Genomic DNA, 17,716 nt, shown 5'->3' with positions numbered 1-17,716 from the left:
CACTGGAGGCCGATAGTGCTCTCTCTGGAGTCATTGGGTTGCCAATGACTTACAGCAATCTGTTTTGTGTGGCTGAGCCTTGGCTTCTTCATCTGGAAGATGGAGATAATATTAGTACCAAGGCTAGGAGCACTAGTTTCCGGAACAAAATTTAAGAGGGCACTGAAAACTCAATAGTCAGATAAATCATATTTTAATGCAATATTGTAAGAAATCAGATTGGCAATCTACAGCCACTTATTTTTGTAAATACAGTTTCATTAGAACCAGTGACAGCATTAGAGTGAATCAAGTAAGATAGGATTATGCAAGTGTGGGATCAATTCTGTCTTTTTAAAAAATCTTAATATTTTAGGGGTGCCTGGGTGTCTCAGTTGGTTAAGTATCTGACTCTTGGTTTCGGCTCAGGTCATGATCTCAGGGTAATAGCATTGAGCCCAGGTTGGGCTCACAATGGGAGTGGAACCTGCTCAAGATTCTCTCTCTCTCTCCCTTTGCCCCTCCCTCTACTGTTTGTGGATGCTCTCTTCTCTCCCCCCACCCAATAAATAAATAAATAAAATAAAATGTTGCTATTTTTCATTAGCATGCTTTTTTGCATTAATTTTGAGTTTTTAAACTATTGCACTAAAGTATGATTTATCTTGATTACTGTGTTTTTTTGGCACTCACTTGCTTTTCCCTAGTACCAACTCTCATGGAATTATTGAGAAAGTTAAATGAGGCAATGTGTCTTGATATTGGCCATTGGCTGCTCTGGGATCCCTCACTCTGAATCCTCTTGGTCCACCCCAACTGCAGTGCATGGTCTCCATATATACTGACAGCTTCCTATCTCATGTGTCCAACTTGTGTCTTCTGCTTGGGAGTTTTCTCCCATATCAGAGGAGCCTAAGTAGCTCTTGAGCAAGGCATTCAGAAATGCCAGGAATTTAGGGGGTTCCTGGGTGGCTCCATTGGTTAAGTAGCCACTCTTAGTTCCAGCTAGGGTCATGATCTTGAGGTCATGGGATTGAGCCCTGTGTTGGACTCTGCGCATAGTACAGAATCTGCTTCAGATTCTCTCTCCCTCTCCCTCTAGCCCACATGTTCTCTTTGTCTCTCAAATAAATAAATAAATAAAATATTTCAAAATAATAAAAGAGGGCAGCCCGGGTGGCTCAGCGGTTTAGTGCCTGCCTTCGGCCCAGGGCGTGATCCTGGACACCTGGGATTGAGTCCCACATCAGGGTCCCTGCATGGAGCTTGCTTCTCTCTCTGCCTCTGTCTCTGTGTGTGTGTGTCTCTCTCTCTCTGTGTGTCTCTCATGAATAAATAAATAAAATCTTTTAAAATAATAATAATAATAAAAGAAAGAAATGCCAGGAAGTTAGTACCTCCAGTGGAGAGATCTTAACCAATGAGGACAGTAGTTGGTAAATAGATACCTCCATTCACCATATGGAGCTTTCTTCCCAAAGGTAGTTGACAAGGAGAGATATAGATATAGCAAGACTAAAGGGAGGTAAGTGAAGTGCTCATCTTAGGAGAAATATTTAAGGGAGTGCCCAATACTCAGTATCAAGATAGAGCTTTCTTTTTTTTTTTTTAATTGAAGTGCAATGTACATATAACATTATATTAGTTTCAGGTATAAAACATACTGATTTGGTATATATATACATTGCAAAATGATCACCCAATAAGTCTAGTTATCCATCACCACACAGTTACAAAACTCCTTTTCTTGTGATGAATTCAAAATGTGAATTCAAAAATGTGAAGCAAATAAAAGGTTTCTATGTGTTTTAATTAGTTTCTCCAATTTAACCTAGTTTTTAAAGAGAAGCCAAATAGAGTCTGTCAAGAGCACATATCATATGCCTACTTCAGTGTCTGTTGGAAGGGCTGACTCTTTTCCTGTTTACACTCATCTCTTTACAACTTGGGAAACCTAAACATGAGATTTTTCTCTCCATAATCCTTCACAGTGGCACAAGATTTGAATATCTCACTTGTCTTTGCCAGTTTTACCTTACTCCTTTATTGAGCCAAACCCTTAGGAAAATCAGTGTTTTTGCTGCCAAGAGGGATTGGAGAAGCTATCTGGAACAGAGATGCATGGGAAGTGTAGTTTGTTTTGTATTTAGCTTCAAGGCTTCCATAAAAAGCATGTTATCCTAAAATAAATAATCCTGGAGAGCTGGGAATGTAAAACATGTATCTTTACTCTGTCAGAAGTGCAGCATCTTTTGTTCCATCTTGATCGGATTTCTATTTTTAAGGAAATCCTATATTCACTTGAGTAGTTCCTCACTGGGTTGTTTCTGTTCAACCTAAGACATAATCTTCTTCGCTCCCCAACTGCGTTTCACCACTGCTGCCTCCGTGATTGTAACATACATCAGCCAGCATTTCTTCCAACTCTACACATAAGCCACCAGTCAAGCAGATATTAGCTTCATCCCATTTGCATCTAAAATCGGAAGATCCATTCCTAGGAGAGCCCATGCAGAAAATACTGATGAAAGTCAATAATAAGTAAGAGTAGTCATGTTGGCACACTAAATTCAGCAATACTCCGGTAAACTTCCCCAAAATAAAAGCAGGCTATAAGGGAGTGTTTTTGCCAATAAATTTCAAAGTATTTTATTGAAACTCCATGCACAGCTCAGGAGGAAATTAAAAGATAGGCACGATTTCCTTTTTTTTTTTTCCAGCAAATATCATAGCCTATTAAGCTACATTAACTTAATGCACAATGAATCCCATTTTAATATGTTAGATATCAAAAATACATAATGCTTTAAGCAGCTAAGAAATATGTTAATCAAAGTGCTAACCACACCATATGAAACCTAAGTAAGTGGGTGTTGGATTGTCGAGATGTGTAAAAGTTCAACAAACTTACCCAATCACAAATGTTGCCTCTGAAGAAAATATTAAACCTACCTTGAAATGTAAGCCATTCCAATATAGTTTAAATCATCGTGCAGAAAGCCAGTTGGAAAATTAGTTTTAAAAGCAAGTGATAAATTAATGTTATTAGAGTAAAATCTGAAATGGAAGAAATTGGTCAGATTTTTAGAAGATAGACTAAACAGGGCCATATTGAAAAATGTGTTTGTTGCTTAGCTTTTGTGATTTCAAAATTAGAATTTCCTTTAAACATTCTCAAAGTCTCTCCTGAATATTCTTCAAAATATATTAAGGGATGGATTAATCAGATTGCTTCAGGAATGACACATTCTGGTTAATCTAATTAACCAGAAAATCTTTTTCTCCAACCCATATCATTGAAATTCTTACTAGGATGCCTTATGAAGGAAAGTGTACTGAACTTCATCTTCCCTTGAGACTCTGTCATCTTGGATGATCAAGCATCACACAGAGCTCTGAAAGTGAAGCAAAGTTTCGGTTGCATGGATACAGATATATGGCCATATTTGTGGTGTGTGGAACATAAGCCATACTCATGCCCTATCTCTTCCCTTCTCTCTAACATACAAAAAGCCTGCCTAGTTGGAATCAGACTTAAAAATAGATAGAGGTGGAGGTGGGTTCTCCACAGAACCAATAAGATGTATACAGAGAAATTTATTCTAGGAAATTAGCTCCTATGATTTGGGGGAATGGCAAGTCAAAAATCTGCAGGGGAGATAGGCAGGGCAGACAAGCTGGAAACCCAGGGAAGGGGTAATGTTGCAGCATGAGTCTAGTTTAGAGGCAGAATTCCCTCAGAGGAGGTCAGTCTTTTTTTCTCTCAAGATATTCAACTGATTGGGTGAGACCCACTCACATTGGGGAGGGTAATCTGCTTTATTGAATGTCTACTGATTTAAATGTTAATCTCATCTACAAAATAACTTCACAGCAACATCTAGATTAGCTTTTGATCACCTACTTGGATACTGTGGCTTAGCCAAGTTGACACAAAAAACTAACCATCACAAGTAGTGTAGAAGAAGTCACAAAATATTCACCAGGATAATAAAAAATACATGGAAGAGAGTTAGAGGGCAAGCTTGTCTACTTCACCTTCATATGTCAGGGCAAGAGAAGGAAAGAGCAGAAAGGCTAATATCATGCACATTAACCAAGGTCTTTTTTCTTTTAATCAGCTGGTTTAAATATCTCCTTAAGAGCCCCAAAGTATCCAGTCCATGTTGAATGTTCTAGGATTCCATAGCTTTGCTCTGAGAACCTTGTGAAATGTCCAAGAGGCAATATAAAGACATCCTAATGGATAATAATGATTGAGTACTCATTTTCCATGCACTACCTGATTTCGCCCTCCTGGCAACCCTTTGAAGTAGACAGGAATACACTGTCATTTCACAGATCAGGAAGCTGAGGACCAGAGAGGTACGATGACCAGCCTAAGATCACCCACCAAGAAAGGGGCAGAATAATTACTCATAATAAGGTCCCTTGAATCCCAAAACTTACCTTCTTATACACTGTAGTAGACTGCATCCCTGTTTTCCTTCATTAATCATCAAACATACTAATTGTGTGCTACAAATAAACTATGTGCCAGTTAGGCTACAAATAAATAAAAAAAAGGATAAGCTAAGGATTATTGCTGGTTTGTTCCTTACCTCTTCCTCTTCTGAATTCCCACTTAAAAAACTGAGCCAAGCCATCTACTGCATGCCAATTGTGTTAAGTCACTTCCTTATATATTTCCTTGAGCAGTTACTGAAAAGTAAAATGAAATCATCAGTCAGGCATAGAAAGGCAATTTAGGTATAAACAGCCAAAACAGGCAATATTGATCAAGGGAGCTAAATGTAACATGTATGACCTGGTATACTGTACATGAAAACGTATAAAAATTGCAATCACCTGAATTCTAAACTTGGAAACAAATGCTAATCGCTCTCCTCCTGAAGTGTTCATATAAGAGCAAATATGCTCTCAAGAAGCTCAAACCTTAAAAAATAAAAATTAAAAAATAAAAATTAAAAAAAAGAAGCTCAAACTTTCATTGGAGAAACAAAACTCTGCTGGATGAACCAGAAAGGGGCAAAAAGTCATTCAAACATAATTTAGCACAAGCAATCAGTATTTCAGTGGCCTCTAGGTGAGAAATAAGACGTTGGTTAAGAATTAGCCTCTTCTAGATCCTCCAAGAAAACTCTAGGAAAAGCTAGACTCCTGTCAAGAGGTAGGGAAAATCAGTCAGTGACACCATTTAAAAGTGGCATTCCTCAGCCCTGATAACAACCTTTTGTGACTTTCCAAATGGTTGTCCTCATGAGCTTTGCTTCCAAAGGTGTGTCCAAGGGAAAAAAAAAAAAAAAGCAACCATGAATTTCATCAATGTTAAGTAATAATATGGCCAAGTTGGCAGTGGCAGCCGGCTCTGGTCTCCAGCACCTGTGGGATTTGGACCCAGCCCAGGGTGTCCCTGCTATTGTGCTTCTAGATGGTCTATGACTACAGGATCTGTGCCTAGTTCACTCCAATGCCCCCAGTACCCAATGCATTGCCTGGCATAGAGTGGGCACTCAGGAAATCAAGCAAATGAATTAAACTACTCAATGTGATGGAAAATTGCAGGGCAATCTGGCGATGGTATTCACTTCTGTAGGTTCTTCCTATATTTTTATGATTCTCATTTCAGAGAACTAGACTTTGGGCTTCCTTGTCTCAGGGGAGGTCTGAAGTCAGCAGTAATTCCTGTCTTATGTGGAAACCCAGTCACTGAACTGATTATTAATGGGTTTTCTGGAGCTAGTGGAGAGAGAAAAGTACCTTTAAAGGTTGTAGGAGGGGATCCCTGGGTGGCTCAGAGGTTTAGTGCCTGCCTTCAGCCCAGGACGTAATCCCGGGGTCACGGGATCGAGTCCCACATCAGGTTCCTGTGTGGAGCCTGCTTCTCCCTCTGCCTGTGTCTCTCCCTCTCTCCCTCTCTCATGAATAAGTAAAGGTTGTAGGAAGAGGGAGGGAGGTATTTTCAGGGAAGATGGGGAAGAGGACAAATGCTGAGGATCTTCTAAGGAGCTGGCCCAACCATGTCAGAACTCTGGAGTCACCAAGATCTCAGGGGGAATTACTCTGGAGTGCTTAAACAGGCTGAAATCTAGGCTCCCAATTTCCACCTCTGCCCTGATTCCAGTGCCCCAAACCTAAGCAAGTCATGCAGCAGCAGAGAATGATATCTCATGCTTTCTTTGTGGCCATGTGAGACCCACACTTGGTGGAGGGTAGTGGGGAGGGAACACGGGGTAGAAAAGTGTCCCAATAACGGTCAAGGTTAAAATTAGACTCACTCTGCAGGATGAGAAAGCTTAGGGCAGCCCAGGTGGCTCAGTGGTTTACCACCACCTTCAACCCCGGCCTGATCCTGGAGACCCAGGATCAAGTCCCACGTCAGGCTCCCTCCATAGAGCCTGCTTCTCCCCCTGCCTGTGTCTGTGCCTCTCTCTCTTTGTGTGTGTGTGTGTCTCATGAGTAAATAAAATCATTTTTTTAAAAGAAAAGAAAGCTTAAGCAAAGATTTAAGAAAATTAAGAAATGCAATCATTCATTCCACCTGTGGGATTGTAGATGGAACGTCATGCTGGCTATAGCAGCTTGGTTTACCAATTGCAAACAAGTGTAAAGTACTCAAGTGGTGATACATCTATCATCCAGTAAAGCCAGGTAAGTTGGTAAATATCACTTAGCAGGAAGCGCAGCCATGCAGAGCTGTGCAAGAACAGGGAGGTGCCAACATGCACCCTGCCTTGGTACAGCCTGACAGAGGGACCTGACTTCCATCACATGGGGTTCTTGTTTGGAGCTTCAGGGAAGGATACTCCATAGGTGGACACATCCAGCAGTTTCTTCAGCCCTTTCTTGCCTGGTAACTCAAACTATATGTCGGCTCCCCAGGATTTAGATGTTCCCTTCAGTGCTAGGATTTATGGTTCACCTTTGAAGCCCTACCACTGCCTAGTGAATGACATCTAATTGGTGCTAATAATAATAAAACTGACAATAATAACAGAAGTAACAACAAAACAACAGTGATACTACTACAGAGTTCTTACTCCCTACCAGGGAATACATCCATCTCTTTACATGGATCAGTGAGGTAAACAAATGAAAAACAAAAAAATTCTATGTTACCATTTTTTATAGCTGAGAGGACTAGGATTATTTCCATTTTACAGATGAGGAAATGGAGAATTAGAATAATTTTAAACTTGCCCAAGTTCCCAAGACTAGCTGGTGGCAAAGGCAGAGTTGTGATCTGGACAATCTGACTCCAGAGCCTATGCTTTTAAGATATTACAGAAGGTTGCCTTCATATGCAGTTATTAACAAATAAGTAACTGCTAAGCATTCAAAGGTAGTCCCAGTTTCAGCGCAATGTATTCTCCAAACCACAAAGATCCAGACAGGCTAAATCCTGCCATGTCCCCCTGAAGTCCCCATTTTCCATGAAATACTTGAGAGAAGGTGATGGCAATGTGTGCTATGCATGATAGTTTATCATCCTCTGTGCAGTGCAAGTAGATTTCCAGAAAGGGCATTTCAGCTCTGCTTCATGGAAAATGCTTCTTTTTAATGGAGAAATGAGGACAGTAAATCGGGAGCTCTCCCACTGGCAGGCTTGCATTCAAAAGAGAACCCAGTCCATACAATTAATATTTACATCTTTTCTTCAAAACTCCTTAAATATTGACTCATATTTTAAAACATGACATCCAGACCAATTCAATGTGAGTGAAATTAAACCACAGGGACAACTTCATCATGTTGTTATGGCAACTTCTCATACAACTGTCCTTTTAGTCATTGAACAATTGCTAATTTCTTTGCTTTGCAAGAAGCCCCAAGTTGCTTCCTTAAAGGCTCATTCTGCTATCAAAGGAAATTGCGTATGATGGTGATAGAAATGTTCACAATGGTAACTTTTGGAAGAATACTATTTTATTATTAGTCACGCTTTGCATTTCAATTTCTTTTCCTCCTCAGCATGCCATTTGTGGTATCCCTGGCTTCCAACAGTTCAGCAGACTTTAGCAATAAAGGGGCTGGTTGCAACTTTGCTTTCCTTCTAAAACTTAGGCTGGCACAAAACACCAAAATCATTTGTTCCTGACAAGGGACTTTACATGCATCTGTGATTAGAAACTGAGTTTCTTAAAGGCTGAGAATGAAGTTATCTCTTCTCTGTGTCCTTCAGTTTAGCTAACTTGTTTACTGAGCAAACAACTTCAACAACATTGAAGCTCTAAGGTGTATTTTTAAATTATTTCCATCTTTTCCAAAATACATAAGAATTACTTTATTTTATTTTTTTAAAGATTTTATTTAGAGAGAGAGGGAGAGAGTGAAAGAGAGTGAGCAGAAGGCAGAGGGAGAGAGAATCTGAAGCAGACTCCACACTGAGCATAGAGCTCCACTCGGGGCTCGATTCCATGACCTCAAGATCATGACCTGAGCTGAAACCAAAGGGTCAACCATTTAACCAACTGAGCCATCCAGAGCCCCCATAAGAATTATTTTAATATTTTACCTTAGCAGGCCTCCATGGAATAATTCATGAAACAAATCAGGAATATGATGAGTAGTTATACCCAGAACCACATGCTTGGAATTAGAAGGCAAAATAAAGACGTTTATAACAGAGATGTTGATTCATGAAATACTAAAAAAGTCTGAGGAACCGTTCTAGATTAGAGAAAGTAGAGAGTAGAGACATGGTAACTGAATAAAACATGGGATCCTCAATTGAATCCTGGACTGGGGGAAAAAATAAAAGCAATTATAAAGGACATTATTGGGACACTTGGAGATATTTGAATATGGGCAGAATATTAGAAAATGATCTTAAATTAAGGTTAAATGTCCTATGTATAATCACTGTATTACATATAACATGCACACATACACATGCATGCACATTTATGCACATATGTATATATAGAGAGATTTTTAAAAGCAAATGTGGTGAAATGTTAACAGTTGATGGATCTAGATGGAGTGTATAAAGTTGGTCGTTATGCTACTCTCAAACTTTTCTGTTCAAAATAAAAAGAAGGGCTAGGAAGTCCTTGTGATGAACAGCTTCAAAATCTTCAGGGAGAAAAGTGGCAAAAAAATAAAGATGCAGTAATTGGGTAACAAAAGAATATGATAATCTGACAGTGTATGAAATTGTACAGAAATTCTTTGGGGACCAAAAGCATAAGTCTCCATAGAGATTAGAGACATTCATTACAGGAATTTTATTAATTAATTACAGATTTTATTGCACTTAAGAAAATACCTGTTGAATATCAGAACACAAATAAAATGATCCAAGATAGCTTTAAAAAGTGCCAGAAATGGGCATTAAAGCAAGTCAAGAGAGAAGACTAGATATCTTGGACCTGTCTACTTAAATGATGAGTCCATAGACAGATGAGATGCAGAGCTGGAAACCCAGGCTTTCAGCTGCTCCCAGAAGCACTGGCATCAATTGTGTGACCTCTCACCAAAATGTCTAATAGCCTCCAATGGCTGAACTCAAGTTTATAAGCTTTCCAAACAGCAGAAAGATCCAATAAACCAATATTGCTTCTCAAATTCATCTTAATAATGGATGCAAATCTGACAAATATTCCTTCTACTCATGTTTATTGTTCTTGTAAGTTGTTTTCAGATTTTAAAAAATTGATCAGTCTATTTCTTTTTTCAGTTACATTCTTCAGGAATCATTAAGACACAATATAATGGACCGGTAAAGGGTGTGTGCTCTGAAATCGCACTACCAACAGATTGAAACTTACTATCTGATCTTTCAACCTGAGCCCTAGCATCCTCATTTGTAAAATGGGGGAAATAAATACTTTGAATCTCACAGACTTTCTGTGCTTATTAAATTAGGTGATGCTTTGGGATAAGATGAGGCACACTTTAGACACGTAATAAACATCAGCTAATACTATTTATAACTCATTTCAATATATCTACATTACTTATTTCCTAAAACAATAGAGTAATATCTAAAAGCTATACACAGCAGATATACATTGCCTGTAGTTAAAAAAAGACTAATAAAAATAACAACTCATAACCATCTAGGATGTCTGGGTGCCACACAGAGTGGGAGAACATAAATAGGCTATAGAGTTTTAGAAATCTGAGTTTAAGTCTCTAATTTCTTTCTTCAGCTATGTGCTTTTTGGCAACTACCTAAGATCCTTCTGATTCCATGTCCTCATATGGAAAATGGGAAAAATATCACTTTTCCTAAACTGAGATGACAAACTGTAGGTACAATGCCTGTCACACAGCAGGCACTCAGGAGATTGTAGCCATGGTGATTCTCATTCTGCCAGCCTACTGAACAGGTGTGTCCAAAAACAAATCTATGTGAGTATAAATCAAATTTTTAAAATAATATTTCAGATAGCTTCAGATACAGTACACACTAATACAAGTATTTATTTCAGCTTTTGCTAACTGCCTTTGTAAACCCATCCATTGTTTTGTTTTACTTTTTAATTGAGGTTTAATATGCAGTAAAGTCTGTTAATTTTAAGTGCTCTAGCCACAAGTGTACAAGCTGATAAACTCTTACATACATACATATGCACACATCTGTGGACTCATTAGCCACATCAAGACACAGATAACTTCCAGCATCCTCAGGCCCATTTCAGCCAATACTATTGTGACTTCTATCCACCACACTTCAGCTGGGCCTATACTAGAAACTCACATAAATACAGTGGTACAGAGTGTGCCTTTTTTTTTAAATTGTGGTAAACAGTATGTGCACTTTTGAAGACATATTTTAAAATGTTAACATTTCCAGTGTGTTTCTTATAAGGTATATTCCTGAACTTGCCCCCCCCCCTTTTTTTTTTGTACTTATAATTGGAAATCCCTTGTCTTAGTTTCACATTTTCACTCACTGTTTGTTTCAGATCAATTTTCTGGACATGCTCCGAAATTAATGGACTACATCCAACCATCTTTCAGAAACTAAATGATTGCTACTTGTGTAGATCCATTGAAATGAAAAACATGGGTGTGGGCATTCAAGTACATCCTCTAGAAAAAGAACACACAAGTGGCTGGTGGGTGCTATTATGTAACCAACAAGCATATTCTGATAGAGGAGGCTTACAGCATAAATGTTTCCTTTTGGAAGAAAAAAAGCAAAAATCCAATTGTATGTAGAGTTCAGGGGAAAGAACACCCAGTATGAAGAAAATATAACTCCAGGAGAAGGCTGAAAAACAGAATGAGAGAAGCAAAAAAAGCAAGAAAATATGTCAAAGCCTCTTAAAAATACAATGGGATGTTATGCCCAAGAAAATAAAGGCTACTTTTGCTAAACCAGGAGTGAGAACATATTATAAAAGATGCAAAGACGAGTGAATATGGAACCACTATTTTGTCTCTGCCTTTAACACGAGAATGGAGGAAGCAGGAGCTCCATAAGATAAATATTAATGAGTCTCTGGGAATATCAAGAAACAGAATTAATAAGAGGCAGGTAAAAGAATACTTATACAATTTAAATATTTATAAATCAGCAGAGCTGGATGAGATTCATTTGAACATATTCAACGAACCGGCTAAGGCAGGACGTACTTCCAATACTAGTGTTTGTCGTGGAGACTTATGTAGCAGAAAAATTTAAGCAGGCTGATTTAGTGTTGGAGATAAAGCAGCCAAAAGCAGATCCGGGAAAAGGTGGGCTAGTTAGCGTATCCAAACTACCAGTCAAAACCTTAAATGAAATCATAAATCAGTCCATGAGCACCTTGAGGAAAATAACATAGTAAGTAATAGCCAAAGAGGTTCATAAAAAATAGAGCTTGTCAAAGCAACTTAATCCATTTTTGGATATGCTAAGAAATTTGGGGAAGGTAATGGATGTTATAGACATAGTTTAGGGAGGCCCTGCAGATATCACCAGACAATTCATTTTGGACCTATCTTGTTGATGCAATGGCTATTGTTCTCATCCTTTCCAACAGTGAAGGGCAATTTCACCTGCACACTTAATATATGGGGATAGGACTCTCTATTCCCCATGACACCCCAGCATGGAATTTAGTCATTGGGTAAATGTAGTCCACCCAGAAGTACAAACTAAATGTTACCCAAATGACAAGGAGAAACACTGATAATACTGAAGCAAATCAGATTGACATCTTTTGGAGAAACAAGGGGTATGTGTGTGTGTATGGTGTGTGTGGATCTGCAATTATCACCATAATTCAGGCAAAAATGAATGTTTTTGCTCAATCTACTCATTTAATTATAGAAAATATAAAAGGATATGGAAACAGAGGCCTTTTAAAAAATATGCAGATCCAATCACACCACCAGGTTTTGCTGAAACTGTGCAAAAGCTTCCTGTTGCTCTTAGACCAGAATGGTTAGCCTGCTCTGAAAGCCTGACTAGTCTAGCTTGGGCTCACCTCTCCAGCCTCACTGATACCACACTCCTCCCCATTCTGGACAAGCCAGCTTCCCAAGCCTTCTTTCAGTTTTTCTAAAGCATCATGTTTTTCTTGCCACTGGATCTTTGCACATGCTGTCCTGCCTTTCACTTTCTTACTCATTCTAGTAAGCAGAGTTTCTACTCAAATCCCACTTATGGGGGGAAACCTTCTTTAACATCCCAGACCATATGCTTTCCATTGTAGTTTGGTCTAATAAAATAACATTTCTTTCCCAGAAGTGTTTATTTCAGAATGTAATTTGATGCTCATTTTAAATAATTAATATAGTCCATCCCTACCAAACTATAAGCTCCACAAGAGGAGGAACTAAATATGGTTTTTGTGAAGATTGTATCCAAGACCTTGGAGTACCAAGCACAATACATATTTGTGATCAGGGAAAAAATAATGAAAACAGATGGGTTCTCTTCATAAAGGGTTAACTGAAAGAACATCTTTCCATTCTGAGTATTATAATATTCTCTTCAGTTTTCTTCTCAAGTAAGATAATGGGAAAAAGCCTTTAATGAGCGTCCTGTTGACAGAGGTATAAAAAACATGAGGCAGCTAAAACTTGAATTGTTGAATTCTACATTTGCACATTATACTTACCTCTGATGTGTTCCGAAATTTCATTTCATGGTGATAATGAATCTGTGGGAAATTAGCATTTTATCACTCTTCACATGAGAGTGTTAGTGAAGGTTTTCTAAGCCATGTACTGTGCAGAAAACAAAATGTTTTTCTGATAACTAACTTTGTGACATACCCTTACTGCTTCAACAGTGTTCATCTTTACACCTCGGAGCAGTCTAAACCTAGACTGAGGGAGAGCCAGTTAGAGAACAATATTCTATTCCCAGGTCAGTCACTGATGGGAAATTTTCTCCTTTTCCAATAATACTTCGATATTGAGACTTTTTAAAACACAGATTTGTAAGTTCCTAAGAACCCAGACCCCAGAATGCAAGGTTTTGATATATTCAAGGTCACACAGGAAGGAGTGACCCAAGGGGGGCTAGAACTCAGGTTTCTGGTTTCAGGGCATCGTTATTTCATTAGTTCATTCATTCAGGAAATGAGACCTCAACATATCCCACAAGCCTGGCACTGCTGGGAACCCTGGAAACAAAGATAGAGAAATTATCCTTGCCTTGATGAAGTTTGTTAATTTGTGTGAGGAACCAAACAGAAGGGAATGACGACAGCACCTCTGTGGTGAGTGCTATCTGGAGAAGTTGCTGGTGGAGCCCCAGGCCCAAGGCCATCAGCCATTCTCTGACACCAGTGCTACTGTGGTGGGCAGCTCCAAGCCTGCTAACAACATCCCTCTGCAGGGGTTTAGCTCAGAAGGTTGGGGTGTGACCACCTTGAAGACTGACCCTCAATCCGAGGGGGAGAGAATTTGGTGGATAAATGTCCCACCCATGCATCCTTCAGAAGGACAGCTCTGAGGGGCATTCCACATGGTTTCTCAGAAAGTCCCCTAGAGATTTGGCTCCAATGTCAACAGTAATAACCAGTCAATACTGTATCTTTACTGTTTTTTTTGTCCTTCCCAGCTCACTCTCCCCATTCCTCACTCCTGCTTCCTAAGATTACCTCCCAAATAAACTCCTTGCACCCAAGCCCTTGTTTCAGGCTATTGGGAGAATTAACAGCACCTCACAATATCAGTGAATGAGATAGATGGGTGGATGAATGAATGAATGAATGAATGAGGAGAAGACACTAGGGACAAGGTTGCAAACTAGATGGAGCATCTCTCTTTGTCCATAAGGTCACTATCTATAGGGCATGTTCTTAACTCTCTTGAAGAATATGTTGTTAAGTGCCAGTTGTGAGGATGCAAGATTGGTGCATCCATGTCAGAGCTGAAGTGCTTTCCTAAAGGAATGAAGATGTATGTGTGACAGGAAGGGAAAGACCCAGGAGCACAAAAATGCTGGGCTGGCACGCCTGTGGCCAAGAAAAGAAAAGAAAAGAAAAGAAAAGAAAAGAAAGGAAAACAATGAGCAGAGAAGGGTGTGGAAAAACTCTGAGTATTGAGGATTGCTTTTAGAGAAATAATTGTTAGGTGATGTGATTAAAATATCCCCTGAGCCTTTCCCAGGCATACACAGGCCCTTGTGCCTTCCAAGTGGCTGGGATTGTTCACACAGGACCATGTTTTCAGGGTCACTTTGACTCCAATGTGAGCTCCTGGGAACTGCTGTCATTCACAAAGATCCCTATCAAACAAAGGACAGTAAATGAGAAGTCAAATAGCAAAGGTGGAATAAAATGTCTGGCTAGAGCTAGCATTCCTTAGGCTTTTCTATGAAAACCACTGTTTCCTTACATGTCATGCCTTATAAGGGAGGAATAAAGATTCAGAGTGAGGGCAATACTGCTAATCAACATAAGCTGGATCTGGTCACTCCCCTATGATGTTTCCCATTGTATTGGGATGATGTCTGTGTTGGAGCCCAGGCATACAGTATAGTGCCTGGCACACAGTGGTACTCAATACACAATTATGAAAGAAAATCAGGAGAAAAAGGAGGAAGGGAGAGAATTAGATAATTTGATAATCAACCAGTGCATCATTAATCAAAAGATCCTGATGTATACTCAGGATCAATGCACATAGCCCATTCAATTAAATCTTTATAAGGATGAAAATATTAACATAATTCAGGATATCCTTGGATCTTTTGGTGGATAGGGGGACTGGGAAGTGGGTGAAGAAAATATTATGTTCCCATCGAAGAAGAAAAAGTGTTGTTGTTTTTTTCCTTCAGAAAACATCAGTGGCTAAGATGATGCTCTTATTGGTAATGAGATATGGGCTTTCTTCCAGAGAGTGACAGAGATCCTTCAAGCAAATCTCATGGCCTTTGATGTGAGCACTGCTGAGAAAATACTTTCAGCTGAACAAGTATGGGAGAGAAATTTGAAGAAGGCATTTCATGTTCTCCTCTGTTGCATCTTTGATGTACACAAAGGATTTAGTCCTAGAAGATGAAGACTTTATCTGTTTTCCTTCTCCCTAAGGAGAACTTTGTTTCACATTTCCCTGTTGGGGCATGATCCTGGTGAGTAGGTGACAGATAATTACAGGGTTTTCTCATTACCCAACCAACAGGTTGCACAGAAAAGTATAACCCAAAAATATTTACCAAAGAACTTACCATTTATAATATCTATAATAATTTGATTTAAGTATTTCTTATCAATTGCAAATACCCATACTAAACTGTGAATTCAAAACAAATCAACTATTAGGGTACCTGGCTGGCTCAGTCAGCAAAGAATGCAACTATTGATCTTGGGGTTGTGAGTTCAAGTCCCATATTGTGAGTAGAACTTACTAAAAAAAAAAAAAAAGTAAATCAATAGCAAAGACAAATTGAAAGTCTCCTAAAGGATGCAAAGTTTCTTGAGGTCAATAAAAGTGATCTAGGAGAAGTGCTCCAAGTGTAAGCAAAGTCTCTGGCAAATGATAAATCAGCCTAGTTAAAACTAGTTAAGAGCTGAAAAAAATATGCAAAGTGGGTCAGAAGGCAAAAACTTCCACTTATAAAATAAGTAAGTCATTGGGATGTAATATACAACATGGTGGCTATAGTCAATAACACTATATTGCATATTTGAAAGTTGATAAGAGAGTAGATCTCAAACTCTCATCACAAGAAAAAAATGTATAACTATGTATAATAAACATGCTAACTAGATTTATCGTGGTGATCATTTTGCAGTATATACAAACATGGAGTCATTTGTTGAACACCTGAAACTAAAATAATGTTTTTTGTCAGTTATTTTTCAATGTTTAAAACCATAAGGGGATGACATAATAGCACTACAAAAAAGAAAATGATCTGAATATGAAAATAAGATACCCGTGGGAAAATTGACAAAAACCAAATATTTCCCTGAAAATGTTATTTATTATGAACTTGCTGCAAAACTTAAAATGAAGTGAAAGATGTCACTTTGTCAATTTGTGTTGAAAATTATGCCTTCTAAAATCATGACATGCTAAAAATTAAAAAAAAAAAAGGGATCCCTGGGTGGCGCAGCGGTTTGGCGCCTGCCTTTGGCCCAGGGCACGATCCTGGAGACCCGGGATCGAATCCCACATCGAGCTCCCGGTGCATGGGGCCTGCTTCTCTCTCTGGCTGTGTCTCTGCCTCTCTCTCTCTCTCTCTCTCTGTGACTATCATAAATAAATAAAAATTTTTAAAAAAATTTAAAAAAATAAAATCATGACATGCTTTTTTATCTTAAAGATTAGTTCATAATTATGATAAATAATTATGTTATATTAAAATGGAGATTTAAAAACAATTTTAGTTAAACTTTTCAAGTTAGAGTTTTCATCTTTTGCTCTCACTATTTACTTAAAAAATTGATCCCTGAAAAAAAAAAAAAAAAAAAAAATTTGATCCCTGCATTAGATGGCTTTACTTTTTTACTTTCAGGGACCTCTTCCAGCTATCAGTTCTCCTTGAATGAAGAAGACCCCCTCTCTTCTTGAAATCTCTCCTTCTCCCACCTACAGCCACTTCCTTACTCCAGATCCCCAGTATTTCTCACTTAGGTGATTACACTACCTCCTATTGCCCTGCGTCTCGGCTCACCCCTCCACTTCTTCCTTCCCACTGCAGGCAGACAGAAACTCATAAAATACAAGCATGGCTCTCTCCCTTCCTCATGATCCTTTTATGGGTCCCATTGCCCTGTGTGCATACAAGCTTTTCATGATTGAACCCCTTTCTTCTACCTTCTCACCTCACCCATCTCTGACATCCTCAGCCCTCACTCCTATACAGCTGTGCTCTTCCTTCTAGCTTCTCACCAACCTCCAATGTGCTATCATCCCCAAAGCTCTGGTCCTTGCAACAGCCTAATGTCAATACAGCTGTCAATTCTCAACTAAGAGATCACTTCCTCCAGGGAGCCTTCCCAGATCACCTGCATTTGGTATCCCTCCCTTATGGTCAGTATCCTGCACTAACTGACAATAATAAAGCACTTATGACACAACACTGTAATTATCCACTAGGGATGAGAGCACCAGGACCAACACTTCAGAAGTCTCCAGCACCTTGCTCAGGACCTGGCCCAGAAAAGGGACCTAGTACATGTTTAATAAAGGAATGAATTAATGAAATGACTAAGCTAACCAAAGCAAAATTAAAGGAGCAAAGCTATGCAATTAAGCTGAGACATTTTCAGGTGTGGTGGATCAAGAGTATAAAAGTTAAGACATCAACACTGCTCCCAATGGTTGTTTTTGGGGAGTG

At 38.9% G+C, this 17,716-nt stretch overlaps 1 long non-coding RNA gene across 1 annotated transcript; it reads right to left on the bottom strand.

The window, feature by feature from the left end:
• Positions 1-1,438: 1,438 nt before the first annotated feature.
• Positions 1,439-17,379, bottom strand: LOC144289827 (uncharacterized). Its single transcript, XR_013357803.1, has 3 exons — positions 17,273-17,379; positions 4,581-4,680; positions 1,439-2,476 (listed from the first exon to the last, which is right to left on the bottom strand). It is a non-coding gene; the product is annotated as an uncharacterized LOC144289827 (long non-coding RNA).
• Positions 17,380-17,716: the final 337 nt, after the last annotated feature.

This window comes from Canis aureus, chromosome 19 (genome assembly GCF_053574225.1).
Source record: "Canis aureus isolate CA01 chromosome 19, VMU_Caureus_v.1.0, whole genome shotgun sequence".
Lineage (NCBI taxonomy): Eukaryota > Metazoa > Chordata > Mammalia > Carnivora > Canidae > Canis > Canis aureus.
This window is presented reverse-complemented; position numbering and strand designations above follow the sequence as displayed.